Raw genomic sequence first — 24,310 nt, 5'->3', positions numbered from 1 at the left:
AGTGTCAGAAGTGGGATTCGAACCCACGCCTCTATTCGGAGACCAGAACACTCTCCCATGCATCATGAAAAAGAAATGACCCTTGAGTCTGGCGCCTTAGACCGCTCAGCCATCCTGACTCTTGATGAAACTTATAGATCGTAATGGCACATAAGGATAGATAGCGTATGGGTTGAAAGAGTAGCCCAATGAAAATACAAAAATAGTGTCAGAAGTGGGATTCCAACCCACGCCTCCATTAGGAGACAAGAACACTCTGAAATGCATCATGAAAAGGAATTAAACCTTGAGTCTGGAGCTTAGACCGCTCGGCCATCCTGACACTTTCTGAATCATGAAGATCAAAAGGGCACATGATGAAAGATAGCGTATGGGTTAAAAGATTAGCCCAAAGAAAATCCAAAAATAGTGTCAGATGTGGGATTCGAACCCACGCCTTTATTCGGAGACCAGAACACTCTCCCATTCATGACGAGAAGGAATTGAGCCTTGAGTCTGGCGCCTTAGACCGCTCGGCCATCCTGACACTTACTAAATCATAAAGATCATAAGTGTACATGATGAAAGATAGCGTATGGGTTGAAAGAGTAGCCCAATGAAAATACAAAAATAGTATCAGAAGTGGGATTCGAATCCACGCCTCCATTAGGAGAACAGAACACTCTACCATGTATCATGAGAAGGAACTGAACCTTGAGTCTAGCGCCTAAGACCACTCTGCCATCCTGACACTTGATGAAACTGACAGATCGTAATGGCACATAAGGATAGATAGCGTGTGGGTTAAAGAAGTAGCCCAAAGAAAATACAAAAATAGTGTCAGAAAGGGGATTCAAACCCACGCCTCCATTCGGAGACCAGAACGCTCTCCCATGCATTATGAGAAGGAATTAAACGTTGAGTCTGGCGCCTTAGACCGCTCGGCCATCATGACACTTACTGAAACATAAAGACCATAAGTGCACATGATAAAAGATAGCTTATGGGTTGAAAGAGTAGCCCAATGAAAATACAAAAATAGTGTCAGAAGTGGGATTCGAACCCACGCCTCCATTCGGAGAACAGAACACTCTACCATGCATAATGAGAAGGAATTGAACCTTGAGTCTTGCGCCTAAGACCATTCTGCCATCCTGACACTTGATGAAACTCACAGATCGTAATGACACATAAGGATAGATAGCCTTTGGATAAAAAAGTAGCCCAAAGAAAATCCAAAAATAGTGTCAGATGTGGGATTCGAACCCACGCCTCTATTCGGAGACCAGAACACTCTCCTATTCATGAGGAGAAGGAATTGACCCTTTAGTCTGGCGCCTTAGACCGCTCGGCCATCCTGACACTTGAGGAATCATAAAGATCATAATGGCACATGATGAAAGATAGCGTATGGGTTGAAAGAGTAGCCCAATGAAAAAACAAAAACAGTGTCAGAAGTGGGATAAGAACCCAGCCTTAGACCGCTAGGCCATCCTGACACCTGCTGAATTATAAAGCTCATAATGCTACATGTTAAAAGATAGCGTGTGGGTTGAAAGAGTAGCCCAATGAAAATACAAAAATAGTGTCAGAAGTGGGATTCGAACCCACGCCTCCAATCGGAGACCAGAACACTCTACCATGCATCATGAGAAGAAATTGAACCTTGAGTCTGGCGCCTTAGATCGCTCGGCCTTCCTGACACTTGATTAATCATAAAGATCATAATGGTACATGATCAAAGATAGCGTGTGGGTTAAAAGAATAGCGCAAAGAAAATTCAAAAATAATGTCAGAAGTGGGATTCGAACCCACGCCTCCATTCCGAGACCAGAACACTCTCCCATGCATCATGAAAAGGAATTGAACCTTGAGTCTGGCACCTGAGACCGCTCGGATATACGGACACTTACTAAATCATAAAGATCATAAGGGCACATGAAGAAAGATAGGGTGTGATTTCAAGGAAGGCAAAAAACAAAATAGTGTCAGAATTGGTATTCGAACAAACGCCTCAATTCGGAGGCAAGAACACTCCCATGAATCATGAAAAGGAATTGAAACTTGAGTCTGGCGCCTTAGACCGCTAGGCCATCCTGACACTTACCGAATCATAAAGATCATAAGGGCACATGATGAAAGATAGCGTATGGGTTGAAAGAGTAGCCCAATGAAAATACAAAAATATGGTCAGTTAGGGATTCGAATCCACGCCTCCAATCTTAGACCAGAACACTCTACCAAGCATCATGAGATGAAATTGAGCCTTGAGTCTGGCGCCTTAGACCGCTCGGCCATCCTCACACTTGATTAATCATAAAGATTATAATGGTACATGATCAAAGATACCGTTTGAGTAAAAGAGTAGCCAAAAGAAAATACAAAATTAGTGTTAGAAGTGGGATTCGAACCAACGCCTTCTTTCGGAGACTAGAACACTCTACCATGCATCATGAGATGGAATTGAGCCTTGAGTCTGGCGCCTTAGACCACTCCGCCATCCTCACACTTGATGAAACAGACAGATCGTAATGGCACATAAGGATAGATAGCCTTGGAGTAAATGAAAAGCCAAAAGAAAATACAAAAATAGTGTCAGAAGTGGGATTCGAACCCATGCCTCAATTCGGAGACCAGAACACTCTCCCATTCATGAGGAGAAGGAATCGAACCTTTAGTCTGGCGCCTTAGACCGCTTGGCCATCCTGACACTTGAGGAATCAAAAAGATCATAATGGCACATGATGAAAGATAGCGTATGGGTTGAAAGAGTAGCCCAATGAAAAAACAAAAACAGTGTCAGAAGTGGGATAAGAACCCAGCCTTAGACCGCTAGGCCATCCTGACACCTGCTGAATTATAAAGCTCATAATGCTACATGATAAAAGATAGCGTGTGGGTTAAAAGAGTAGCACAAAGAAAATACAAAAATAGTGTCAGAAGTGGGATTCGAACCCACGCCTCCAATCGGAGACCAGAACACTCTACCATGCATCATGAGAAGAAATTAAACCTTGAGTCTGGCGCCTTAGACCGCTCGGCCTTCCTGACACTTGATTAATCATAAAGATCATAATTGTACATGATCAAAGATAGCGTGTGGGTTAAAAGAATAGCGCAAAGAAAATTCAAAAATAGTGTCAGAAGTGGGATTCGAACCCACGCCTCCATTCCGAGACCAGAACACTCTCCCATGCATCATGAAAAGGAATTGAACATTGAGTCTGGCAACTTAGACCGCTCGGATATACGGACACTTACTAAATCATAAAGATCATAAGGGCACATGAAGAAAGATAGGGTGTGATTTCAAGGAAGGCAAATAACAAAATAGTGTCAGAATTGGTATTCGAACAAACGCCTCAATTCGGAGGCAAGAACACTCTCCCATGAATCATGAAAAGGAATTGAAACTTGAGTCTGGCGCCTTAGACCGCTAGGCCATCCTGACACTTACCGAATCATAAAGATCATAAGGGCACATGATGAAAGATAACGTATGGGTTGAAAGAGTAGCCCAATGAAAATACAAAAATAGTGTCAGAAGTGGGATTCGAACCCACGCCTCCAATCCGAGACCAGAACACTCTACCATGCATCATGAGAAGGAATTGAACCTTGAGTCTGGCGCCTTAAACCGCTCGGCCATCCTGACACTTGATTAATGAGAAAGATCATAATGGTACATGATCAAAGATAGCGTTTGAGTAAAAGAGTAGCCAAAAGAAAATACAAAATTAGTTTCAGAAGTGGGATTCGAACCAACGCCTTCTTTCGGTGACTAGAACACTATACCATGCATCATGAGAAGGAATTGAGACTTGCGTCTGACGCCTTAGACCACTCCGCCATCCTCACACTTGATAAAACAGACAGATCGTGATGGCACATAAGGATAGATAGCGTTGGAGTAAAAGAGAAGCCAAAAGAAAATACAAAATTAGTGTCAGAAGTGGGATTCGAACCCACGCCTCAATTCGGAGACCAGAACACTCTCCCATTCATGAGGAGATGGAATCGAACCTTTAGTCTGGCGCCTCAGACCGCTCGGCCATCCTGACACTTGAGGAATCATAAAGATCATAATGGCACATGATGAAAGATAGCGTATGGGTTGAAAGAGTAGCCCAATGAAAAAACAAAAACAGTGTCAGAAGTGGGATAAGAACCCAGCCTTAGACCGCTAGGCCATCCTGACACCTGCTGAATTATAAAGCTCATAATGCTACATGATAAAAGATAGCGTGTGGGTTAAAAGAGTAGCACAAAGAAAATACAAAAATAGTGTCAGAAGTGGGATTCGAATCCACGCCTCCAATCGGAGACCAGAACACTCTACCATGCATCATGAGAAGAAATTAAACCTTGAGTCTGGCGCCTAAGACCGCTCGGCCTTCCTGACACTTGATTAATCATAAAGATCATAATGGTACATGATCAAAGATAGCGTGTGGGTTAAAAGAATAGCGCAAAGAAAATTCAAAAATAGTGTCAGAAGTGGGATTCGAACCCACGCCTCCATTCCGAGACCAGAACACTCTCCCATGCATCATGAAAAGGAATTGAACTTAAGTCTGGCACCTTAGACCGCTCAGATATACGGACACTTACTAAATCATAAAGATCATAAGGGCACATGAAGAAAGATAGGGTGTGATTTCAAGGAAGGCAAATAACAAAATAGTGTCAGAATTGGTATTTGAACAAACGCCTCAATTCGGAGGCAAGAACACTCTCCCATGAATCATGAAAAGGAATTGAAACTTGAGTCTGGCGCCTTAGACCGCTAGGCCATCCTGACACTTACCGAATCATAAAGATCAAAAGGGCACATGATGAAAGATAACGTATGGGTTGAAAGAGTAGCCCAATGAAAATACATAAATAGTGTCAGAAGTGGGATTCGAACCCACGCCTCCAATCGGAGACCAGAACACTCTACCATGCATCATGAGAAGGAATTGAACCTTGAGTCTGGCGCCTTAGACCGCTCGGCCATCCTGACACTTTCTGAATCATGAAGATCATAAGGGAACATGATGAAAGATAGCGTATGGGATGAAAGAGTAGCCCAAAGAAAATCCAAAAATAGTGTCAGATGTGGGATTCGAACCCACGCCTCTATTCGGAGACCAGAACACTCTCCCATTCATGACGAGAAGGAATTGAACCTTGAGTCTGGCGCCTTAGATCGCTCGGCCATCCTCACACTTTCTGAATCATGAAGGTCATAACGGCAAATGATAAAAGATAGCGTATGGTTAGAAGAGTAGCCCAATGAAAATACAAAAATAGTGTCAGAAGTGGGATTCGAACCCACTCCTCCATTAGAAGACCAGAACACTCTCCCATGTATTATGAGAAGGAATTAAACCTTGAGTCTGGCGCCTTTGACCGCTCGGCCATCCTGACACTTACTGAATCATAAAGATCATAAGGGCACATGATAAAAGATAACGTATGGGTTGAAAGAGTAGCCCAATGAAAATACAAAAATAGTGTCAGAAGTGGGAGTCGAACCCACGCCTCCAATCGTAGACCAGAACACTCTACCATGCATCATGAGAAGGAATTGAACCTTGAGTCTGGTGCCTTAGACCGCTCGGCCATCCTGACACTTGATTAATGATAAAGATCATAATGGTACATGATCAAAGATACCGTTTGAGTAAAAGAGTAGCCAAAAGAAAATACAAAATTAGTTTCAGAAGTGGGATTCGAACCAACGCCTTCTTTCGGTGACTAGAACACTATACCATGCATCATGAGAAGGAATTGAGACTTGCGTCTGACGCCTTAGACCACTCCGCCATCCTCACACTTGATAAAACAGACAGATCGTGATGGCACATAAGGATAGATAGCGTTGGAGTAAAAGAGAAGCCAAAAGAAAATACAAAAATAGTGTCAGAAGTGGGATTCGAACCCACGCCTCCATCCGGAGACCAGAACACTCTCCCATTAATGACGAGAAGGAATTGAACCTTGAGTCTGGCGCCTTAGACCGCTCGGCCATCCTGACACTTTCTGAATCATGAAGATCATAAGGGAACATGATGAAAGATAGCGTATGGGATGAAAGAGTAGCCCAAAGAAAATCCAAAAATAGTGTCAGATGTGGGATTCGAACCCACGCCTCTATTCGGAGACCAGAACACTCTCCCATTCATGACTAGAAGGAATTGAACCTTGAGTCTGGCGCCTTAGATCGCTCGGCCATCCTGACACTTTCTGAATCATGAAGGTCATAACGGCAAATGATAAAAGATAGCGTATGGTTAGAAGAGTAGCCCAATGAAAATACAAAAATAGTGTCAGAAGTGGGATTCAAACCCACGCCTCCATTCGAAGACCAGAACACTCTCCCATGTATTATGAGAAGGAATTAAACCTTGAGTCTGGCGCCTTTGACCGCTCGGCCATCCTGACACTTACTGAATCATAAAGATCATAAGGGCACATGATGAAAGATAACGTATGGGTTGAAAGAGTAGCCCAATGAAAATACAAAAATAGTGTCAGAAGTGGGATTCGAACCCACGCCTCCAATCGAAGACCAGAACACTCTACCATGCATCATGAGAAGGAATTGAACCTTGAGTCTGGCGCCTTTGACCGCTCGGCCATCCTGACACTTGATTAATGATAAAGATCATAATGGTACATGATCAAAGATACCGTTTGAGTAAAAGAGTAGCCAAAAGAAAATACAAAATTAGTTTCAGAAGTGGGATTCGAACCAACGCCTTCTTTCGGTGACTAGAACACTATACCATGCATCATGAGAAGGAATTGAGACTTGAGTCTGACGCCTTAGACCACTCCGCCATCCTCACACTTGATAAAACAGACAGATCGTGATGGCACATAAGGATATATAGCGTTGGAGTAAAAGAGAAGCCAAAAGAAAATACAAAAATAGTGTCAGAAGTGGGATTCGAACCCACGCCTCCATCCGGAGACCAGAACACTCTCCCATTCATGACGAGAAGGAATTGAACCTTGAGTCTGGCGCCTTAGACCGCTCGGCCATCCTGACACTTTCTGAATCATGAAGATCATAAGGACACATGACAAAAGATAGCGTATGGGATGAAAGAGTAGCCCAAAGAAAATCCAAAAATAGTGTCAGATGTGGGATTCAAACCCACGCCTCTATTCGGAGACCAGAACACTCTCCCATTCATAACGAGAAGGAATTGAACCTTCAGTCTGGCGCCTTAGACCGCTCGGCCATCCTGACACTTGAGTAATAATAAAGCTCATAATGCTACATGATAAAAGATAGCGTGTGGGTTAAAGGAGTAGCACAAAGAAAATACAAAAATAGTGTCAGAATTGAGATTCGAACCCACGCCTCCATTCGGAGACCCGAACACTCTCCCATGCATCTTGAAAAGGAATTGAAACATTACTCTGGCGCCTTAGACCGCTCGGCCAACCTGACACTTGATGAAACTTACAGATCGTAATGGCACATAAGGATAGATAGCGTATGGGTTGAAAGAGTAGCCCAATGAAAATACAAAAATAGTGTCAGAAGTGGGATTCGAACCCACGCCTACATTCGGAGACCAGAACACTCTCCCATGCATCTTGAAAAGGAATTGAACCTTGATTCTGGCGCCTTAGACCGCTCGGCCATCCTGACACTTGGTTAATGATAAAGATCATAATGGTACATGATCAAAGATACCGTTTGAGTAAAAGAGTAGCCAAAAGAAAATACAAAATTAGTTTCAGAAGTGGGATTCGAACCAACGCCTTCTTTCGGTGACTAGAACACTATACCATGCATCATGAGAAGGAATTGAGACTTGAGTCTGACGCCTTAAACCACTCCGCCATCCTCACACTTGATAAAACAGACAGATCGTGATGGCACATAAGGATAGATAGCGTTGGAGTAAAAGAGAAGCCAAAAGAAAATACAAAAATAGTGTCAGAAGTGGGATTCGAACCCACGCCTCCATCCGGAGACCAGAACACTCTCCCATTCATGACGAGAAGGAATTGAACCTTGAGTCTGGCGCCTTAGACCGCTCGGCCATCCTGACACTTTCTGAATCATGAAGATCATAAGGGAACATGATGAAAGATAGCGTATGGGATGAAAGAGTAGCCCAAAGAAAATCCAAAAATAGTGTCAGATGTGGGATTAGAACCTACGCCTCTATTCGGAGACCTCAACACTCTTTCATTCATGACGAGAAGGAATTGAACCTTGAGTCTGGCGCCTTAGATCGCTCGGCCATCCTGACACTTTCTGAATCATGAAGGTCATAACGGCAAATGATAAAAGATAGCGTATGGTTAGAAGAGTAGCCCAATAAAAATACAAAAATAGTGTCAGAAGTGGGATTCGAACCCACGCCTCCATTCGAAGACCAGAACACTCTACCATGTATTATGAGAAGGAATTAAACCTTGAGTCTGGCGCCTTTGACCGCTCGGCCATCCTGACACTTACTGAATCATAAAGATCATAAGGGCACATGATGAAAGATAACGTATGGGTTGAAAGAGTAGCCCAATGAAAATACAAAAATAGTGACAGAAGTGGGATTTGAACCCACGCCTCAAATCGGAGACCAGAACACTCTACCATGCATCATGAGAAGGAATTGAACCTTGATTCTGGCGCCTTAGACCGCTCGGCCATCCTGACACTGATTAATGATAAAGATCATAATGGTACATGATCAAAGATACCGTTTGAGTAAAAGAGTAGCCAAAAGAAAATACAAAATTAGTTTCAGAAGTGGGATTCGAACCAACGCCTTCTTTCGGTGACTAGAACACAATACCATGCATCATGAGAAGGAATTGAGACTTGAGTCTGACGCCTTAAACCACTCCGCCATCCTCACACTTGATAAAACAGACAGATCGTGATGGCACATAAGGATAGATAGCGTTGGAGTAAAAGAGAAGCCAAAAGAAAATACAAAAATAGTGTCAGAAGTGGGATTCGAACCCACGCCTCCATCCGGAGACCAGAACACTCTCCCATTCATGACGAGAAGGAATTGAACCTTGAGTCTGGCGCCTTAGACCGCTCGGCCATCCTGACACTTTCTGAATCATGAAGATCATAAGGGAACATGATGAAAGATAGCGTATGGGATGAAAGAGTAGCCCAAAGAAAATCCAAAAATAGTGTCAGATGTGGGATTAGAACCTACGCCTCTATTCGGAGACCTCAACACTCTTTCATTCATGACGAGAAGGAATTGAACCTTGAGTCTGGCGCCTTAGATCGCTCGGCCATCCTGACACTTTCTGAATCATGAAGGTCATAACGGCAAATGATAAAAGATAGCGTATGGTTAGAAGAGTAGCCCAATAAAAATACAAAAATAGTGTCAGAAGTGGGATTCGAACCCACGCCTCCATTCGAAGACCAGAACACTCTACCATGTATTATGAGAAGGAATTAAACCTTGAGTCTGGCGCCTTTGACCGCTCGGCCATCCTGACACTTACTGAATCATAAAGATCATAAGGGCACATGATGAAAGATAACGTATGGGTTGAAAGAGTAGCCCAATGAAAATACAAAAATAGTGACAGAAGTGGGATTTGAACCCACGCCTCAAATCGGAGACCAGAACACTCTACCATGCATCATGAGAAGGAATTGAACCTTGAGTCTGGCGCCTTAGACCGCTCGGCCATCCTGACACTGATTAATGATAAAGATCATAATGGTACATGATCAAAGATACCGTTTGAGTAAAAGAGTAGCCAAAAGAAAATACAAAATTAGTTTCAGAAGTGGGATTCGAACCAACGCCTTCTTTCGGTGACTAGAACACAATACCATGCATCATGAGAAGGAATTGAGACTTAAGTCTGACGCCTTAGACAACTCCGCCATCCTCACACTTGATAAAACAGACAGATCGTGATGGCACATAAGGATAGATAGCGTTGGAGTAAAAGAGAAGCCAAAAGAAAATACAAAAATAGTGTCAGAAGTGGGATTCGAACCCACGCCTCCATCCGGAGACCAGAACACTCTCCCATTCATGACGAGAAGGAATTGAACCTTGAGTCTGGCGCCTTAGACCGCTCGGCCATCCTGACACTTTCTGAATCATGAAGGTCATAACGGCAAATGATAAAAGATAGCGTATGGGATGAAAGAGTAGCCCAAAGAAAATCCAAAAATAGTGTCAGATGTGGGATTCGAACCCACGCCTCTATTCGGAGACCAGAACACTCTCCCATTCATGACAAAAAGGAATTGAACCTTGAGTCTGTCGCCTTAGACCGCTCGGCCTTCCTGACACTTGAGTAATAATAAAGCTCATAATGCTACATGATAAAAGATAGCGTGTGGGTTAAAAGAGTAGCACAAAGAAAATACAAAAATAGTGTCAGAATTGAGATTCGAACTAACGCCTCCATTCGGAGACCAGAACACTCTCCCATGCATCTTGAAAAGGAATTGAACCATGAGTCTGGCGCCTTAGACCGCTCGGCCAACCTGACACTTGATGTAACTTACAGATCGTAATCGCACATAAGGATAGATAGCGTATGGGTTGAAAGAGTAGCCCAATGAAAGTACAAAAATAGTGTCAGAAGTGGGATTCGAATCCACGCCTCCATTCGGAGACCAGAACACTCTCCCATGCATCTTGAAAAGGAATTGAACCATGAGTCTGGCGCCTTAGACCGCTCGGCCAACCTGACACTTGATGAAACTTACAGATCGTAATGGCACATAAGGATAGATAGCGTATGGGTTGAAAGAGTAGCCCAATGAAAATACAAAAATAGTGTCAGAAGTGGGATTCGAACCCACGCCTCCATTCGGAGACCAGAACACTCTCCCATGCATCATGAAAAGGAATTGAACCTTGAGTCTGGGGCGTTAGACCGCTCGGCCATCCTGACACTTTCTTAATCATGAAGGTCATAACGGCAAATGATAAAAGATAGCGTATGGTTAGAAGAGTAGCCCAATGAAAATAGAAAAATAGTGTCAGAAGTGGGATTCGAACCCACGCCTCCATTCGGAGACCAGAACACTCTCCCATGTATTAAGAGAAGGAATTAAACTTTGAGTCTGGCGCCTTTGACCGTTCGGCCATCCTGACACTTACTGAATCATAAAGATCATAAGTGCAAATGATGAAAGATAGTGTATGGGTTGAAAGAGTAGCCCAATGAAAATACAAAAATAGTGTCAGAAGTGGGATTCGAACCCACGCCTCCAATCGAAGACCAGAACGCTCTACCATGCATCATGAGAAGGTATTGAACCTTGAGTCTGGCGCCTTAGACCGCTCGGCCATCCTGACACTTGATTAATCATAATGATCATAATGGTACATGATCAAAGATACCGTATAAGTAAAAGAGTAGCCAAACGAAAATACAAAATTAGTGTCAGAAGTGGGATTCGAACCAACAACTCCATTCGGAGACTAGAATACTCTACCATGCTTCATGAGATGGAATTGAGCCTTGAGTCTGGCCCTTTAGACCACTCCGCTATCCTCACACTTGATTAAACAGACAGATCGTGATGGCACATAAGGATAGATAGCGTTGGAGTAAAAGAGATGCCAAAAGAAAATACAAAACTAGTGTCAGAAGTGGGATTCGAACCCACGCCTTCATCCGGAGACCAGAATACTCTCCCATTCATGACGAGAATGAATTGAACCTTGAGTCTGGCGCCTTAGACGGCTCGGCCATCCTGACACTTTCTGAATCATGAAGATCATAAGGGAACATGATGAAAGATAGCGTATGGGATGAAAGAGTAGCCCAAAGAAAATCCAAAAATAGTGTCAGATGTGGGATTCGAACCCACGCCTCTATTCGGAGACCAGAACACTCTCCCATTCATGACGAGAAGGAATTGAACCTTGAGTCTGGCGACTTAGATCGCTCGGCCATCCTGACACTTTCTGAATCATGAAGGTCATAACGGCAAATGATAAAAGATAGCGTATGGTTAGAAGAGTAGCCCAATGAAAATACAAAAATAGTGTCAGAAGTGGGATTCGAACCCACGCCTCCATTCGAAGACCAGAACACTCTCCCATGTATTATGAGAAGGAATTAAACCTTGAGTCTGGCGCCTTTGACCGCTCGGCCATCCTGACACTTACTGAATCATAAGGATCATAAGGGCACATGATGAAAGATAACGTATGGGTTGAAAGAGTAGCCCAATGAAAATACAAAAATAGTGTCAGAAGTGGGATTCGAACACACGCCTCAAATCGGAGACCAGAACACTCTCCCATGAATCATGAAAAGGAATTGAACCTTGAGTCTGGGGCGTTAGACCGCTCGGCCATCCTGACACTTTCTGAATCATGAAGGTCATAACGGCAAATGATAAAAGATAGCGTATGGTTAGAAGAGTAGCACAATGAAAATAGAAAAATAGTGTCAGAAGTGGGATTCGAACCCACGCCTCCATTCGGAGACCAGAACACTCTCCCATGTATTATGAGAAGGAATTAAACCTTGAGTCTGGCGCCTTTGACCGCTCGGCCATCCTGACACTTACTGAATCATAAAGATCATAAGGGCACATGATAAAAGATAACGTATGGGTTGAAAGAGTAGCCCAATGAAAATACAAAAATAGTGTCAGAAGTGGGATTCGAACCCACGCCTCCAATCGGAGACCAGAACACTCTACCATGCATCATGAGAAGGAATTGAACCTTGAGTCTGGCGCCTTAGACCGCTCGGCCATCCTGACACTTGATTAATGGTAAAGATCATAATGGTACATGATCAAAGATACCGTTTGAGTAAAAGAGTAGCCAAAAGAAAATACAAAATTAGTTTCAGAAGTGGGATTCGAACCAACGCCTTCTTTCGGTGACTAGAAGACTATACCATGAATCATGAGAAGGAATTGAGACTTGCGTCTGACGCCTTAGACCACTCCGCCATCCTCACACTTGATAAAACAGACAGATCGTGATGGCACATAAGGATAGATAGCGTTGGAGTAAAAGAGAAGCCAAAAGAAAATACAAAAATAGTGTCAGAAGTGGGATTCGAACCCGCGCCTCCATCCGGAGACCAGAACACTCTCCCATTCATGACGAGAAGGAATTGAACCTTGAGTCTGGTGCCTTAGATCGCTCGGCCATCCTGACACTTTCTGAATCATGAAGGTCATAACGGCAAATGATAAAAGATAGCGTATGGTTAGAAGAGTAGCCCAATGAAAATACAAAAATAGTGTCAGAAGTGGGATTCGAACCCACGCCTCCATTCGAAGACCAGAACACTCTACCATGTATTATGAGAAGGAATTAAACCTTGAGTCTGGCGCCTTTGACCGCTCGGCCATCCTGACACTTACTGAATCATAAAGATAATAAGGGCACATGATGAAAGATAACGTATGGGTTGAAAGAGTAGCCCAATGAAAATACAAAAATAGTGTCAGAAGTGGGATTCTAACCCACGCCTCCAATCGGAGACCAGAACACTCTACCATGCATCATGAGAAGGAATTGAACCTTGAGTCTGGCGCCTTAGACCGCTCGGCCATCCTGACACTGATTAATGATAAAGATCATAATGGTACATGATCAAAGATACCGTTTGAGTAAAAGAGTAGCCAAAAGAAAATACAAAATTAGTTTCAGAAGTGGGATTCGAACCATCGCCTTCTTTCGGTGACTAGAACACTATACCATGCATCATGAGAAGGAATTGAGACTTGAGTCTGACGCCTTAGACCACTCCGCCATCCTCACACTTGATAAAACAGACAGATCGTGATGGCACATAAGGATAGATAGCGTTGGAGTAAAAGAGAAGCCAAAAGAAAATACAAAAATAGTGTCAGATGTGTGATTCGAACCCACGCCTCCATCCGGAGACCAGAACACTCTCCCATTCATGACGAGAAGGAATTGAACCTTGAGTCTGGCGCCTTAGACCGCTCGGCCATCCTGACACTTTCTGAATCATGAAGATCATAAGGACACATGACAAAAGCTAGCGTATGGGATGAAAGAGTAGCCCAAAGAAAATCCAGAAATAGTGTCAGATGTGGGATTCGAACCCACGCCTCTATTCAGAGACCAGAACACTCTCCCATGTATTAAGAGAAGGAATTGAACCTTGAGTCTGTCGCCTTAGACCGCTCGGCCATCCTAACACTTTCTGAATCATGAAGATCATAAGGACACATGACAAAAGCTAGCGTATGGGATGAAAGAGTAGCCCAAAGAAAATCCAGAAATAGTGTCAGATGTGGGATTCGAACCCACGCCTCTATTCGGAGACCAGAACACTCTCCCATGCACCTTGAAAAGGAATTGAACCATGAGTCTGGCGCCTTAGACCGCTCGGCCAACCTGACACTTGATGAAACTTACAGATCGTAATCGCACATAAGGATAGATAGCGTATGGGCTGAAAGAGTAGCCCAATGAAAATACAAAAATAGTGTCAGAAGTGGGATTCGAACCCACGCCTCCATTCGGAGACCAGAACACTCTCCCATGCATCTTGAAAAGGAATTGAACCATGAGTCTGGCGCCTTAGACCGCTCGGCCATCCTGACACTTGATTAATCATAATGATCATAATGGTACATGATCAAAGATACCGTATAAGTAAAAGAGTAGCCAAACGAAAATACAAAATTAGTGTCAGAAGTGGGATTTGAACCAACAACTCCATTCAAAAACTAGAATACTCTACCATGCTTCATGAGATGGAATTGAACCTTGAGTCTGGGGCGTTAGACCTCTCGGCCATCCTGACACTTTCTTAATCATGAAGGTCATAACGGCAAATGATAAAAGATAGCGTATGGTTAGAAGAGTAGCCCAATGAAAATACAAAAATAGTGTCAGAAGTGGGATTCGAACCCACGCCTCCATTCGAAGACCAGAACACTCTACCATGTATTATGAGAAGGAATTAAACCTTGAGTCTGGCGCCTTTGACCGCTCGGCCATCCTGACACTTACTGAATCATAAAGATCATAAGGGCACATGATGAAAGATAACGTATGGGTTGAAAGAGTAGCCCAATGAAAATACAAAAATAGTGACAGAAGTGGGATTTGAACCCACGCCTCAAATCGGAGACCAGAACACTCTACCATGCATCATGAGAAGGAATTGAACCTTGAGTCTGGCGCCTTAGACCGCTCGGCCATCCTGACACTGATTAATGATAAAGATCATAATGGTACATGATCAAAGATACCGTTTGAGTAAAAGAGTAGCCAAAAGAAAATACAAAATTAGTTTCAGAAGTGGGATTCGAACCAACGCCTTCTTTCGGTGACTAGAACACAATACCATGCATCATGAGAAGGAATTGAGACTTCAGTCTGACGCCTTAGACCACTCCGCCATCCTCACACTTGATAAAACAGACAGATCGTGATGGCACATAAGGATAGATAGCGTTGGAGTAAAAGAGAAGCCAAAAGAAAATACAAAAATAGTGTCAGAAGTGGGATTCGAACCCACGCCTCCATCCGGAGACCAGAACACTCTCCCATTCATGACGAGAAGGAATTGAACCTTGAGTCTGGCGCCTTAGACCGCTCGGCCATCCTGACACTTTCTGAATCATGAAGGTCATAACGGCAAATAATAAAAGATAGCGTATGGGATGAAAGAGTAGCCCAAAGAAAATCCAAAAATAGTGTCAGATGTGGGATTCGAACCCACGCCTCTATTCGGAGACCAGAACACTCTCCCATTCATGACAAAAAGGAATTGAACCTTGAGTCTGTCGCCTTAGACCGCTCGGCCTTCCTGACACTTGAGTAATAATAAAGCTTATAATGCTACATGATAAAAGATAGCGTGTGGGTTAAAAGAGTAGCACAAAGAAAATACAAAAATAGTGTCAGAATTGAGATTCGAACCCACGCCTCCATTCGGAGACCAGAACACTCTCCCATGCATCTTGAAAAGGAATTGAACCATGAGTCTGGCGCCTTAGACCGCTCGGCCAACCTGACACTTGATGTAACTTACAGATCGTAATCGCACATAAGGATAGATAGCGTATGGGTTGAAAGAGTAGCCCAATGAAAGTACAAAAATAGTGTCAGAAGTGGGATTCGAATCCACGCCTCCATTCGGAGACCAGAACACTCTCCCATGCATCTTGAAAAGGAATTGAACCATGAGTCTGGCGCCTTAGACCGCTCGGCCAACCTGACACTTGATGAAACTTACAGATCGTAATGGCACATAAGGATAGATAGCGTATGGGTTGAAAGAGTAGCCCAATGAAAATACAAAAATAGTGTCAGAAGTGGGATTCGAACCCACGCCTCCATTCGGAGACCAGAACACTCTCCCATGCATCATGAAAAGGAATTGAACCTTGAGTCTGGGGCGTTAGACCGCTCGGCCATCCTGACACTTTCTTAATCATGAAGGTCATAACGGCAAATGATAAAAGATAGCGTATGGTTAGAAGAGTAGCCCAATGAAAATAGAAAAATAGTGTCAGAAGTGGGATTCGAACCCACGCCTCCATTCGGAGACCAGAACACTCTCCCATGTATTAAGAGAAGGAATTAAACTTTGAGTCTGGCGCCTTTGACCGTTCGGCCATCCTGACACTTACTGAATCATAAAGATCATAAGTGCAAATGATGAAAGATAGTGTATGGGTTGAAAGAGTAGCCCAATGAAAATACAAAAATAGTGTCAGAAGTGGGATTCGAACCCACGCCTCCAATCGAAGACCAGAAAGCTCTACCATGCATCATGAGAAGGTATTGAACCTTGAGTCTGGCGCCTTAGACCGCTCGGCCATCCTGACACTTGATTAATCATAATGAACATAATGGTACATGATCAAAGATACCGTATAAGTAAAAGAGTAGCCAAACGAAAATACAAAATTAGTGTCAGAAGTGGGATTCGAACCAACAACTCCATTCGGAGACTAGAATACTCTACCATGCTTCATGAGATGGAATTGAGCCTTGAGTCTGGCCCTTTAGACCACTCCGCTATCCTCACACTTGATTAAACAGACAAATCGTGATGGCACATAAGGATAGATAGCGTTGGAGTAAAAGAGATGCCAAAAGAAAATACAAAACTAGTGTCAGAAGTGGGATTCGAACCCACGCCTTCATCCGGAGACCAGAATACTCTCCCATTCATGATGAGAAGGAATTGAACCTTGAGTCTGGCGCCTTAGACGGCTCGGCCATCCTGACACTTTCTGAATCATGAAGATCATAAGGGAACATGATGAAAGATAGCGTATGGGATGAAAGAGTAGCCCAAAGAAAATCCAAAAATAGTGTCAGATGTGGGATTCGAACCCACGCCTCTATTCGGAGACCAGAACACTCTCCCATTCATGACGAGAAGGAATTGAACCTTGAGTCTGGCGACTTAGATCGCTCGGCCATCCTGACACTTTCTGAATCATGAAGGTCATAACGGCAAATGATAAAAGATAGCGTATGGTTAGAAGAGTAGCCCGATGAAAATACAAAAATAGTGTCAGAAGTGGGATTCGAACCCACGCCTCCATTCGAAGACCAGAACACTCTCCCATGTATTATGAGAAGGAATTAAACCTTGAGTCTGGCGCCTTTGACCGCTCGGCCATCCTGACACTTACTGAATCATAAGGATCATAAGGGCACATGATGAAAGATAACGTTTGGGTTGAAAGAGTAGCCCAATGAAAATACAAAAATAGTGTCAGAAGTGGGATTCGAACACACGCCTCAAATCGGAGACCAGAACACTCTCCCATGAATCATGAAAAGGAATTGAACCTTGAGTCTGGGGCGTTAGACCGCTTGGCCATCCTGACACTTTCTGAATCATGAAGGTCATAACGGCAAATGATAAAAGATAGCGTATGGTTAGAAGAGTAGCCCAATGAAAATAGAAAAATAGTGTCAGAAGTGGGATTCGAACCCACGCCTCCATTCGGAGACCAGAACACTCTCCCATGTATTATGAGAAGGAATTAAACCTTGAGTCTGGCGCCTTTGACCGCTCGGCCATCCTGACACTTACTGAATCATAAAGATCATAAGGGCACATGATGAAAGATAACGTATGGGTTGAAAGAGTAGCCCAATGAAAATACAAAAATAGTGTCAGAAGTGGGATTCGAACCCACGCCTCCAATCAGAGACCAGAACACTCTACCATGCATCATGAGAAGGAATTGAACCTTGAGTCTGGCGCCTTAGACCGCTCGGCCATCCTGACACTTGATTAATGGTAAAGATCATAATGGTACATGATCAAAGATACCGTTTGAGTAAAAGAGTAGCCAAAAGAAAATACAAAATTAGTTTCAGAAGTGGGATTCGAACCAACGCCTTCTTTCGGTGACTAGAAGACTATACCATGAATCATGAGAAGGAATTGAGACTTGCGTCTGACGCCTTAGACCACTCCGCCATCCTCACACTTGATAAAACAGACAGATCGTGATGGCACATAAGGATAGATAGCGTTGGAGTAAAAGAGAAGCCAAAAGAAAATACAAAAATAGTGTCAGAAGTGGGATTCGAACCCGCGCCTCCATCCGGAGACCAGAACACTCTCCCATTCATGACGAGAAGGAATTGAACCTTGAGTCTGGTGCCTTAGATCGCTCGGCCATCCTGACACTTTCTGAATCATGAAGGTCATAACGGCAAATGATAAAAGATAGCGTATGGTTAGAAGAGTAGCCCAATGAAAATACAAAAATAGTGTCAGAAGTGGGATTCGAACCCACGCCTCCATTCGAAGACCAGAACACTCTACCATGTATTATGAGAAGGAATTAAACCTTGAGTCTGGCGCCTTTGACCGCTCGGCCATCCTGACACTTACTGAATCATAAAGATAATAAGGGCACATGATGAAAGATAACGTATGGGTTGAAAGAGTAGCCCAATGAAAATACAAAAATAGTGTCAGAAGTGGGATTCTAACCCACGCCTCCAATCGGAGACCAGAACACTCTACCATGCATCATGAGAAGGAATTGAACCTTGAGTCTGGCGCCTTAGACCGCTCGGCCATCCTGACACTGATTAATGATAAAGATCATAATGGTACATGATCAAAGATACCGTTTGAGTAAAAGAGTAGCAAAAAGAAAATACAAAATTAGTTTCAGAAGTGGGATTCGAACCATCGCCTTCTTTCGGTGACTAGAACACTATACCATGCATCATAAGAAGGAATTGAGACTTGAGTCTGACGCCTTAGACCACTCCGCCATCCTCACACTTGATAAAACAGACAGATCGTGATGGCACATAAGGATAGATAGCGTTGGAGTAAAAGAGAAGCCAATAGAAAATACAAAAATAGTGTCAGATGTGTGATTCGAACCCACGCCTCCATCCGGAGACCAGAACACTCTCCCATTCATGACGAGAAGGAATTGAACCTTGAGTCTGGCGCCTTAGACCGCTCGGCCATCCTGACACTTTCTGAATCATGAAGATCATAAGGACACATGACAAAAGCTAGCGTATGGGATGAAAGAGTAGCCCAAAGAAAATCCAGAAATAGTGTCAGATGTGGGATTCGAACCCACGCCTCTATTCAGAGACCAGAACACTCTCCCATACATGACGAGAAGGAATTGAACCTTGAGTCTGTCGCCTTAGACCGCTCGGCCATCCTGACACTTGAGTAATAATAAAGCTCATAATGCTACATGATAAAAGATAGCGTGTGGGTTAAAAGAGTAGCACAAAGAAAATACAAAAATAGTGTCAGAATTGAGATTCGAACCCACGCCTCTATTCGGAGACCAGAACACTCTCCCATGCACCTTGAAAAGGAATTGAACCATGAGTCTGGCGCCTTAGACCGCTCGGACAACCTGACACTTGATGAAACTTACAGATCGTAATCGCACATAAGGATAGATAGCGTATGGGCTGAAAGAGTAGCCCAATGAAAATACAAAAATAGTGTCAGAAGTGGGATTCGAACCCACGCCTCCATTCGGAGACCAGAACACTCTCCCATGCATCTTGAAAAGGAATTGAACCATGAGTCTGGCGCCTTAGACCGCTCGGCCATCCTGACACTTGATTAATCATAATGATCATAATGGTACATGATCAAAGATACCGTATAAGTAAAAGAGTAGCCAAACGAAAATACAAAATTAGTGTCAGAAGTGGGATTTGAACCAACAACTCCATTCGGAGACTAGAATACTCTACCATGCTTCATGAGATGGAATTGAACCTTGAGTCTGGGGCGTTAGACCGCTCGGCCATCCTGACACTTTCTTAATCATGAAGGTCATAACGGCAAATGATAAAAGATAGCGTATGGTTAGAAGAGTAGCCCAATGAAAATAGAAAAATAGTGTCAGAAGTGGGATTCGAACCCAAGCCTCCATTCGGAGACCAGAACACTCTCCCATGTATTATGAGAAGGAATTAAACCTTGAGTCTGGCGCCTTTGACCGTTCGGCCATCCTGACACTTACTGAATCATAAAGATCATAAGGGCAAATGATGAAAGATAGCGAATGGGTTGAAAGAGTAGCCCAATGAAAATACAAAAATAGTGTCAGAAGTGGAATTCGAACCCACGCCTCCAATCGAAGACCAGAACGCTCTACCATGCATCATGAGAAGGTATTGAACCTTGCCTCTGGCGCCTTAGACCGCTCGGCCATCCTGACACTTGATTAATCATAATGATCATAATGGTACATGATCAAAGATACCGTATAAGTAAAAGAGTAGCCAAACGAAAATACAAAATTAGTGTCAGAAGTGGGATTCGAACCAACGACTCCATTCGGAGACTAGAATACTCTACCATGCTTCATGAGATGGAATTGAGCCTTGAGTCTGGCCCTTTAGACCACTCCGCTATCCTCACACTTGATTAAACAGACAGATCGTGATGGCACATAAGGATAGATAGCGTTGGAGTAAAAGAGAAGCCAAAAGAAAATACAAAAATAGTGTCAGAAGTGGGATTCGAACCCACGCCTCTATTCGGAGACCAGAACACTCTCCCATTCATGACGAGAAGGAATTGAACCTTGAGTCTGTCGCCTTAGACCGCTCGGCCATCCTGACACTTGAGTAATAATAAAGCTCATAATGCTACATGATAAAAGATAGCGTGTGGGTTAAAAGAGTAGTACAAAGAAAATACAAAAATAGTGTCAGAATTGAGATTCGAACCCACGCCTCCATTCGGAGACCAGAACACTCTCCCATGCATCTTGAAAAGGAATTGAACCATGAGTCTGGCGCCTTAGATCGCTCGGCCATCCTGACACTTACTGAATCATAAAGATAATAAGGGCACATGATGAAAGATAACGTATGGGTTGAAAGAGTAGCCCAATGAAAATACAAAAATAGTGTCAGAAGTGGGATTCGAACCCACGCCTCCAATCGGAGACCAGAACACTCTACCATGCATCATGAGAAGGAATTGAACCTTGAGTCTGGCGCCTTAGACCGCTCGGCCATCCTGACACTGATTAATGATAAAGATCATAATGGTACATGATCAAAGATACCGTTTGAGTAAAAGAGTAGCCAAAAGAAAATACAAAATTAGTTTCAGAAGTGGGATTCGAACCATCGCCTTCTTTCGGTGACAAGAACACTATACCATGCATCATGAGAAGGAATTGAGACTTGAGTCTGACGCCTTAGACCACTCCGCCATCCTCACACTTGATAAAACAGACAGATCGTGATGGCACATAAGGATAGATAGCGTTGGAGTAAAAGAGAAGCCAAAAGAAAATACAAAAATAGTGTCAGATGTGTGATTCGAACCCACGCCTCCATCCGGAGACCAGAACACTCTCCCATTCATGACGAGAAGGAATTGAACCTTGAGTCTGGCGCCTTAGACCGCTCGGCCATCCTGACACTTTCTGAATCATGAAGATCATAAGGACACATGACAAAAGCTAGCGTATGGGATGAAAGAGTAGCCCAAAGAAAATCCAGAAATAGTGTCAGATGTGGGATTCGAACCCACGCCTCTATTCGGAGACCAGAACACTCTCCCATGCATCTTGAAAAGGAATTGAACCATGAGTCTGGCGCCTTAGACCGCTCGGCCATCCTGACACTTGATTAATCATAATGATCATAATGGTACATGATCAAAGATACCGTATAAAAAAAAGAGTAGCCAAACGAAAATACAAAATTAGTGTCAGAAGTGGGATTTGAACCAACAACTCCATTCGGAGACTAGAATACTCTACCATGCTTCATGAGATGGAATTGAACCTTGAGTCTGGGGCGTTAGACCGCTCGGCCATCCTGACACTTTCTTAATCATGAAGGTCATAACGGCAAATGATAAAAGATAGCGTATGGTTAGAAGAGTAGCCCAATGAAAATAGAAAAATAGTGTCAGAAGTGGGATTCGAACCCAAGCCTCCATTCGGAGACCAGAACACTCTCCCATGTATTATGAGAAGGAATTAAACCTTGAGTCTGGCGCCTTTGACCGTTCGGCCATCCTGACACTTACTGAATCATAAAGATCATAAGGGCAAATGATGAAAGATAGCGAATGGGTTGAAAGAGTAGCCCAATGAAAATACAAAAATAGTGTCAGAAGTGGAATTCGAACCCACGCCTCCATTCGGAGACCAGAACACTCTCCCATGCATCTTGAAAAGGAATTGAACCATGAGTCTGGCGCCTTAGATCGCTCGGCCAACCTGACACTTGATGAAACTTACAGATCGTAATAGCACATAAGGATAGATAGCGTATGGGTTGAAAGAGTAGCCCAATGAAAATACAAAAATAGTGTCAGAAGTGGGATTCGAACCCACGCCTCCATTCGGAGACCAGAACACTCTCCCATGCATCTTGAAAAGGAATTGAACCATGAGTCTGGCGCCTTAGACCGCTCGGCCAACCTGACACTTGATGAAACTTACAGATCGTAATGGCACACAAGGATAGATAGCGTATGGGTTGAAAGAGTAGCCCAATGAAAATACAAAAATAGTGTCAGAAGTGGGATTCGAACCCACGCCTCCATTCGGAGACCAGAACACTCTCTCATGCATCATGAAAAGGAATTGAACCTTGAGTCTTGGGCGTTAGACCGCTCGGCCATCCTGACACTTTCTTAATCATGAAGGTCATAACGGCAAATGATAAAAGATAGCGTATGGTTAGAAGAGTAGCCCAATGAACATAGAAAAATAGTGTCAGAAGTGGGATTCGAACCCACGCCTCCATTCGGAGACCAGAACACTCTCCCATGTATTATGAGAAGGAATTAAACCTTGAGTCTGGCGCCTTTGACCGTTCGGCCATCCTGAAACTTACTGAATCATAAAGATCATCAGGGCAAATGATGAAAAATAGCGTATGGGTTGAAAGAGTAGCCCAATGAAAATACAAAAATAGTGTCAGAAGTGGAATTCGAACCCACGCCTCCAATCGAAGACCAGAACGCTCTACCATGCATCATGAGAAGGTATTGAACCTTGAGTCTGGCGCCTTAGACCGCTCGGCCATCCTGACACTTGATTAATCATAATGATCATAATGGTACATGATCAAAGATACCGTATAAGTAAAAGAGTAGCCAAACGAAAATACAAAATTAGTGTCAGAAGTGGGATTCGAACCAACGACCCCATTCGGAGACTAGAATACTCTACCATGCTTCATGAGATGGAATTGAGCCTTGAGTCTGGCCCTTTAGACCACTCCGCTATCCTCACACTTGATTAAACAGACAGATCGTGATGGCACATAAGGATAGATAGCGTTGGAGTAAAAGAGAAGCCAAAAGAAAATACAAAAATAGTGTCAGAAGTGGGATTCGAACCCACGCCTTCATACGGAGACCAGAACACTCTCCCATTCATGACGAGAAGGAATTGAACCTTGAGTCTGGCGCCTTAGACCGCTCGGCCATCCTGACACTTTCTGAATCATGAAGATCATAAGGGAACATGATGAAAGATAGCGTATGGGATGAAAGAGTAGCCCAAAGAAAATCCAAAAATAGTGTCAGATGTGGGATTCGAACCCACGCCTCTATTCGGAGACCAGAACACTCTCCAATTCATGACGAGAAGGAATTGAACCTTGAGTCTGGCGCATTAGATCGCTCGGCCATCCTGACACTTTCTGAATCATGAAGGTCATAACGGCAAATGATAAAAGATAGCGTATGGTTAGAAGAGTAGCCCAATGAAAATACAAAAATAGTGTCAGAAGTGGGATTCGAACCCACGCCTCCATTCGAAGACCAGAACACTCTCCCATGTATTATGAGAAGGAATTAAACCTTGAGTCTGGCGCCTTTGACCGCTCGGCCATCCTGACAC

The 24,310-nt window shown here is 43.6% G+C and overlaps 52 non-coding genes across 52 annotated transcripts; all 52 read right to left on the bottom strand.

Moving 5' to 3' along the window:
* Positions 1–2: 2 nt before the first annotated feature.
* Positions 3–119, bottom strand: Trnal-caa. Its single transcript has 2 exons — positions 82–119; positions 3–48 (listed from the first exon to the last, which is right to left on the bottom strand). It is a non-coding gene; the product is annotated as a tRNA-Leu (tRNA).
* Positions 120–1,224: 1,105 nt separating this feature from the next.
* On the bottom strand, positions 1,225–1,341 carry Trnaf-aaa. Its single transcript has 2 exons — positions 1,304–1,341; positions 1,225–1,270 (listed from the first exon to the last, which is right to left on the bottom strand). It is a non-coding gene; the product is annotated as a tRNA-Phe (tRNA).
* A 224-nt stretch (positions 1,342–1,565) lies between these two features.
* On the bottom strand, positions 1,566–1,682 carry Trnal-caa. Its single transcript has 2 exons — positions 1,645–1,682; positions 1,566–1,611 (listed from the first exon to the last, which is right to left on the bottom strand). It is a non-coding gene; the product is annotated as a tRNA-Leu (tRNA).
* Positions 1,683–2,913: 1,231 nt separating this feature from the next.
* On the bottom strand, positions 2,914–3,030 carry Trnal-caa. Its single transcript has 2 exons — positions 2,993–3,030; positions 2,914–2,959 (listed from the first exon to the last, which is right to left on the bottom strand). It is a non-coding gene; the product is annotated as a tRNA-Leu (tRNA).
* A 487-nt stretch (positions 3,031–3,517) lies between these two features.
* On the bottom strand, positions 3,518–3,634 carry Trnal-caa. Its single transcript has 2 exons — positions 3,597–3,634; positions 3,518–3,563 (listed from the first exon to the last, which is right to left on the bottom strand). It is a non-coding gene; the product is annotated as a tRNA-Leu (tRNA).
* Positions 3,635–3,923: 289 nt separating this feature from the next.
* Trnaf-aaa lies at positions 3,924–4,040 on the bottom strand. Its single transcript has 2 exons — positions 4,003–4,040; positions 3,924–3,969 (listed from the first exon to the last, which is right to left on the bottom strand). It is a non-coding gene; the product is annotated as a tRNA-Phe (tRNA).
* Positions 4,041–4,867: 827 nt separating this feature from the next.
* On the bottom strand, positions 4,868–4,984 carry Trnal-caa. The gene is made up of 2 exons: positions 4,947–4,984; positions 4,868–4,913 (listed from the first exon to the last, which is right to left on the bottom strand). It is a non-coding gene; the product is annotated as a tRNA-Leu (tRNA).
* A 290-nt stretch (positions 4,985–5,274) lies between these two features.
* On the bottom strand, positions 5,275–5,391 carry Trnal-caa. The gene is made up of 2 exons: positions 5,354–5,391; positions 5,275–5,320 (listed from the first exon to the last, which is right to left on the bottom strand). It is a non-coding gene; the product is annotated as a tRNA-Leu (tRNA).
* An 87-nt stretch (positions 5,392–5,478) lies between these two features.
* Positions 5,479–5,595, bottom strand: Trnal-caa. The gene is made up of 2 exons: positions 5,558–5,595; positions 5,479–5,524 (listed from the first exon to the last, which is right to left on the bottom strand). It is a non-coding gene; the product is annotated as a tRNA-Leu (tRNA).
* A 289-nt stretch (positions 5,596–5,884) lies between these two features.
* On the bottom strand, positions 5,885–6,001 carry Trnal-caa. Its single transcript has 2 exons — positions 5,964–6,001; positions 5,885–5,930 (listed from the first exon to the last, which is right to left on the bottom strand). It is a non-coding gene; the product is annotated as a tRNA-Leu (tRNA).
* Positions 6,002–6,291: 290 nt separating this feature from the next.
* On the bottom strand, positions 6,292–6,408 carry Trnal-caa. Its single transcript has 2 exons — positions 6,371–6,408; positions 6,292–6,337 (listed from the first exon to the last, which is right to left on the bottom strand). It is a non-coding gene; the product is annotated as a tRNA-Leu (tRNA).
* An 87-nt stretch (positions 6,409–6,495) lies between these two features.
* On the bottom strand, positions 6,496–6,612 carry Trnal-caa. The gene is made up of 2 exons: positions 6,575–6,612; positions 6,496–6,541 (listed from the first exon to the last, which is right to left on the bottom strand). It is a non-coding gene; the product is annotated as a tRNA-Leu (tRNA).
* A 289-nt stretch (positions 6,613–6,901) lies between these two features.
* Trnal-caa lies at positions 6,902–7,018 on the bottom strand. The gene is made up of 2 exons: positions 6,981–7,018; positions 6,902–6,947 (listed from the first exon to the last, which is right to left on the bottom strand). It is a non-coding gene; the product is annotated as a tRNA-Leu (tRNA).
* A 495-nt stretch (positions 7,019–7,513) lies between these two features.
* On the bottom strand, positions 7,514–7,630 carry Trnal-caa. The gene is made up of 2 exons: positions 7,593–7,630; positions 7,514–7,559 (listed from the first exon to the last, which is right to left on the bottom strand). It is a non-coding gene; the product is annotated as a tRNA-Leu (tRNA).
* Positions 7,631–7,919: 289 nt separating this feature from the next.
* Positions 7,920–8,036, bottom strand: Trnal-caa. Its single transcript has 2 exons — positions 7,999–8,036; positions 7,920–7,965 (listed from the first exon to the last, which is right to left on the bottom strand). It is a non-coding gene; the product is annotated as a tRNA-Leu (tRNA).
* Positions 8,037–8,326: 290 nt separating this feature from the next.
* Positions 8,327–8,443, bottom strand: Trnal-caa. Its single transcript has 2 exons — positions 8,406–8,443; positions 8,327–8,372 (listed from the first exon to the last, which is right to left on the bottom strand). It is a non-coding gene; the product is annotated as a tRNA-Leu (tRNA).
* A 492-nt stretch (positions 8,444–8,935) lies between these two features.
* Trnal-caa lies at positions 8,936–9,052 on the bottom strand. The gene is made up of 2 exons: positions 9,015–9,052; positions 8,936–8,981 (listed from the first exon to the last, which is right to left on the bottom strand). It is a non-coding gene; the product is annotated as a tRNA-Leu (tRNA).
* A 290-nt stretch (positions 9,053–9,342) lies between these two features.
* Trnal-caa lies at positions 9,343–9,459 on the bottom strand. Its single transcript has 2 exons — positions 9,422–9,459; positions 9,343–9,388 (listed from the first exon to the last, which is right to left on the bottom strand). It is a non-coding gene; the product is annotated as a tRNA-Leu (tRNA).
* An 87-nt stretch (positions 9,460–9,546) lies between these two features.
* Trnal-caa lies at positions 9,547–9,663 on the bottom strand. Its single transcript has 2 exons — positions 9,626–9,663; positions 9,547–9,592 (listed from the first exon to the last, which is right to left on the bottom strand). It is a non-coding gene; the product is annotated as a tRNA-Leu (tRNA).
* Positions 9,664–9,951: 288 nt separating this feature from the next.
* Positions 9,952–10,068, bottom strand: Trnal-caa. Its single transcript has 2 exons — positions 10,031–10,068; positions 9,952–9,997 (listed from the first exon to the last, which is right to left on the bottom strand). It is a non-coding gene; the product is annotated as a tRNA-Leu (tRNA).
* A 699-nt stretch (positions 10,069–10,767) lies between these two features.
* On the bottom strand, positions 10,768–10,884 carry Trnal-caa. Its single transcript has 2 exons — positions 10,847–10,884; positions 10,768–10,813 (listed from the first exon to the last, which is right to left on the bottom strand). It is a non-coding gene; the product is annotated as a tRNA-Leu (tRNA).
* An 86-nt stretch (positions 10,885–10,970) lies between these two features.
* Positions 10,971–11,087, bottom strand: Trnal-caa. Its single transcript has 2 exons — positions 11,050–11,087; positions 10,971–11,016 (listed from the first exon to the last, which is right to left on the bottom strand). It is a non-coding gene; the product is annotated as a tRNA-Leu (tRNA).
* Positions 11,088–11,174: 87 nt separating this feature from the next.
* Positions 11,175–11,291, bottom strand: Trnal-caa. Its single transcript has 2 exons — positions 11,254–11,291; positions 11,175–11,220 (listed from the first exon to the last, which is right to left on the bottom strand). It is a non-coding gene; the product is annotated as a tRNA-Leu (tRNA).
* A 289-nt stretch (positions 11,292–11,580) lies between these two features.
* Trnal-caa lies at positions 11,581–11,697 on the bottom strand. The gene is made up of 2 exons: positions 11,660–11,697; positions 11,581–11,626 (listed from the first exon to the last, which is right to left on the bottom strand). It is a non-coding gene; the product is annotated as a tRNA-Leu (tRNA).
* Positions 11,698–11,987: 290 nt separating this feature from the next.
* Positions 11,988–12,104, bottom strand: Trnal-caa. Its single transcript has 2 exons — positions 12,067–12,104; positions 11,988–12,033 (listed from the first exon to the last, which is right to left on the bottom strand). It is a non-coding gene; the product is annotated as a tRNA-Leu (tRNA).
* A 290-nt stretch (positions 12,105–12,394) lies between these two features.
* Positions 12,395–12,511, bottom strand: Trnal-caa. Its single transcript has 2 exons — positions 12,474–12,511; positions 12,395–12,440 (listed from the first exon to the last, which is right to left on the bottom strand). It is a non-coding gene; the product is annotated as a tRNA-Leu (tRNA).
* An 87-nt stretch (positions 12,512–12,598) lies between these two features.
* Trnal-caa lies at positions 12,599–12,715 on the bottom strand. Its single transcript has 2 exons — positions 12,678–12,715; positions 12,599–12,644 (listed from the first exon to the last, which is right to left on the bottom strand). It is a non-coding gene; the product is annotated as a tRNA-Leu (tRNA).
* Positions 12,716–13,207: 492 nt separating this feature from the next.
* Positions 13,208–13,324, bottom strand: Trnal-caa. Its single transcript has 2 exons — positions 13,287–13,324; positions 13,208–13,253 (listed from the first exon to the last, which is right to left on the bottom strand). It is a non-coding gene; the product is annotated as a tRNA-Leu (tRNA).
* An 87-nt stretch (positions 13,325–13,411) lies between these two features.
* On the bottom strand, positions 13,412–13,528 carry Trnal-caa. The gene is made up of 2 exons: positions 13,491–13,528; positions 13,412–13,457 (listed from the first exon to the last, which is right to left on the bottom strand). It is a non-coding gene; the product is annotated as a tRNA-Leu (tRNA).
* Positions 13,529–14,428: 900 nt separating this feature from the next.
* On the bottom strand, positions 14,429–14,545 carry Trnal-caa. The gene is made up of 2 exons: positions 14,508–14,545; positions 14,429–14,474 (listed from the first exon to the last, which is right to left on the bottom strand). It is a non-coding gene; the product is annotated as a tRNA-Met (tRNA).
* A 289-nt stretch (positions 14,546–14,834) lies between these two features.
* Trnal-caa lies at positions 14,835–14,951 on the bottom strand. The gene is made up of 2 exons: positions 14,914–14,951; positions 14,835–14,880 (listed from the first exon to the last, which is right to left on the bottom strand). It is a non-coding gene; the product is annotated as a tRNA-Leu (tRNA).
* An 87-nt stretch (positions 14,952–15,038) lies between these two features.
* Trnal-caa lies at positions 15,039–15,155 on the bottom strand. Its single transcript has 2 exons — positions 15,118–15,155; positions 15,039–15,084 (listed from the first exon to the last, which is right to left on the bottom strand). It is a non-coding gene; the product is annotated as a tRNA-Leu (tRNA).
* A 288-nt stretch (positions 15,156–15,443) lies between these two features.
* On the bottom strand, positions 15,444–15,560 carry Trnal-caa. Its single transcript has 2 exons — positions 15,523–15,560; positions 15,444–15,489 (listed from the first exon to the last, which is right to left on the bottom strand). It is a non-coding gene; the product is annotated as a tRNA-Leu (tRNA).
* Positions 15,561–16,259: 699 nt separating this feature from the next.
* Positions 16,260–16,376, bottom strand: Trnal-caa. Its single transcript has 2 exons — positions 16,339–16,376; positions 16,260–16,305 (listed from the first exon to the last, which is right to left on the bottom strand). It is a non-coding gene; the product is annotated as a tRNA-Leu (tRNA).
* An 86-nt stretch (positions 16,377–16,462) lies between these two features.
* Trnal-caa lies at positions 16,463–16,579 on the bottom strand. Its single transcript has 2 exons — positions 16,542–16,579; positions 16,463–16,508 (listed from the first exon to the last, which is right to left on the bottom strand). It is a non-coding gene; the product is annotated as a tRNA-Leu (tRNA).
* An 87-nt stretch (positions 16,580–16,666) lies between these two features.
* On the bottom strand, positions 16,667–16,783 carry Trnal-caa. The gene is made up of 2 exons: positions 16,746–16,783; positions 16,667–16,712 (listed from the first exon to the last, which is right to left on the bottom strand). It is a non-coding gene; the product is annotated as a tRNA-Leu (tRNA).
* Positions 16,784–17,072: 289 nt separating this feature from the next.
* Positions 17,073–17,189, bottom strand: Trnal-caa. Its single transcript has 2 exons — positions 17,152–17,189; positions 17,073–17,118 (listed from the first exon to the last, which is right to left on the bottom strand). It is a non-coding gene; the product is annotated as a tRNA-Leu (tRNA).
* A 290-nt stretch (positions 17,190–17,479) lies between these two features.
* Positions 17,480–17,596, bottom strand: Trnal-caa. The gene is made up of 2 exons: positions 17,559–17,596; positions 17,480–17,525 (listed from the first exon to the last, which is right to left on the bottom strand). It is a non-coding gene; the product is annotated as a tRNA-Leu (tRNA).
* Positions 17,597–17,886: 290 nt separating this feature from the next.
* Trnal-caa lies at positions 17,887–18,003 on the bottom strand. Its single transcript has 2 exons — positions 17,966–18,003; positions 17,887–17,932 (listed from the first exon to the last, which is right to left on the bottom strand). It is a non-coding gene; the product is annotated as a tRNA-Leu (tRNA).
* Positions 18,004–18,090: 87 nt separating this feature from the next.
* Trnal-caa lies at positions 18,091–18,207 on the bottom strand. The gene is made up of 2 exons: positions 18,170–18,207; positions 18,091–18,136 (listed from the first exon to the last, which is right to left on the bottom strand). It is a non-coding gene; the product is annotated as a tRNA-Leu (tRNA).
* A 492-nt stretch (positions 18,208–18,699) lies between these two features.
* Positions 18,700–18,816, bottom strand: Trnal-caa. The gene is made up of 2 exons: positions 18,779–18,816; positions 18,700–18,745 (listed from the first exon to the last, which is right to left on the bottom strand). It is a non-coding gene; the product is annotated as a tRNA-Leu (tRNA).
* Positions 18,817–18,903: 87 nt separating this feature from the next.
* On the bottom strand, positions 18,904–19,020 carry Trnal-caa. The gene is made up of 2 exons: positions 18,983–19,020; positions 18,904–18,949 (listed from the first exon to the last, which is right to left on the bottom strand). It is a non-coding gene; the product is annotated as a tRNA-Leu (tRNA).
* A 492-nt stretch (positions 19,021–19,512) lies between these two features.
* Trnal-caa lies at positions 19,513–19,629 on the bottom strand. The gene is made up of 2 exons: positions 19,592–19,629; positions 19,513–19,558 (listed from the first exon to the last, which is right to left on the bottom strand). It is a non-coding gene; the product is annotated as a tRNA-Leu (tRNA).
* A 291-nt stretch (positions 19,630–19,920) lies between these two features.
* On the bottom strand, positions 19,921–20,037 carry Trnam-cau. The gene is made up of 2 exons: positions 20,000–20,037; positions 19,921–19,966 (listed from the first exon to the last, which is right to left on the bottom strand). It is a non-coding gene; the product is annotated as a tRNA-Met (tRNA).
* A 289-nt stretch (positions 20,038–20,326) lies between these two features.
* On the bottom strand, positions 20,327–20,443 carry Trnal-caa. The gene is made up of 2 exons: positions 20,406–20,443; positions 20,327–20,372 (listed from the first exon to the last, which is right to left on the bottom strand). It is a non-coding gene; the product is annotated as a tRNA-Leu (tRNA).
* Positions 20,444–20,936: 493 nt separating this feature from the next.
* Trnal-caa lies at positions 20,937–21,053 on the bottom strand. The gene is made up of 2 exons: positions 21,016–21,053; positions 20,937–20,982 (listed from the first exon to the last, which is right to left on the bottom strand). It is a non-coding gene; the product is annotated as a tRNA-Leu (tRNA).
* Positions 21,054–21,344: 291 nt separating this feature from the next.
* On the bottom strand, positions 21,345–21,461 carry Trnal-caa. Its single transcript has 2 exons — positions 21,424–21,461; positions 21,345–21,390 (listed from the first exon to the last, which is right to left on the bottom strand). It is a non-coding gene; the product is annotated as a tRNA-Leu (tRNA).
* An 898-nt stretch (positions 21,462–22,359) lies between these two features.
* On the bottom strand, positions 22,360–22,476 carry Trnal-caa. The gene is made up of 2 exons: positions 22,439–22,476; positions 22,360–22,405 (listed from the first exon to the last, which is right to left on the bottom strand). It is a non-coding gene; the product is annotated as a tRNA-Leu (tRNA).
* Positions 22,477–23,174: 698 nt separating this feature from the next.
* On the bottom strand, positions 23,175–23,291 carry Trnal-caa. The gene is made up of 2 exons: positions 23,254–23,291; positions 23,175–23,220 (listed from the first exon to the last, which is right to left on the bottom strand). It is a non-coding gene; the product is annotated as a tRNA-Leu (tRNA).
* An 87-nt stretch (positions 23,292–23,378) lies between these two features.
* Positions 23,379–23,495, bottom strand: Trnal-caa. Its single transcript has 2 exons — positions 23,458–23,495; positions 23,379–23,424 (listed from the first exon to the last, which is right to left on the bottom strand). It is a non-coding gene; the product is annotated as a tRNA-Leu (tRNA).
* A 289-nt stretch (positions 23,496–23,784) lies between these two features.
* On the bottom strand, positions 23,785–23,901 carry Trnal-caa. Its single transcript has 2 exons — positions 23,864–23,901; positions 23,785–23,830 (listed from the first exon to the last, which is right to left on the bottom strand). It is a non-coding gene; the product is annotated as a tRNA-Leu (tRNA).
* Positions 23,902–24,191: 290 nt separating this feature from the next.
* Trnal-caa lies at positions 24,192–24,308 on the bottom strand. Its single transcript has 2 exons — positions 24,271–24,308; positions 24,192–24,237 (listed from the first exon to the last, which is right to left on the bottom strand). It is a non-coding gene; the product is annotated as a tRNA-Leu (tRNA).
* Positions 24,309–24,310: the final 2 nt, after the last annotated feature.

Source organism: Nematostella vectensis, chromosome 11, assembly GCF_932526225.1.
Source record: "Nematostella vectensis chromosome 11, jaNemVect1.1, whole genome shotgun sequence".
NCBI classification, from domain to species: domain Eukaryota; kingdom Metazoa; phylum Cnidaria; class Anthozoa; order Actiniaria; family Edwardsiidae; genus Nematostella; species Nematostella vectensis.
This window is presented reverse-complemented; position numbering and strand designations above follow the sequence as displayed.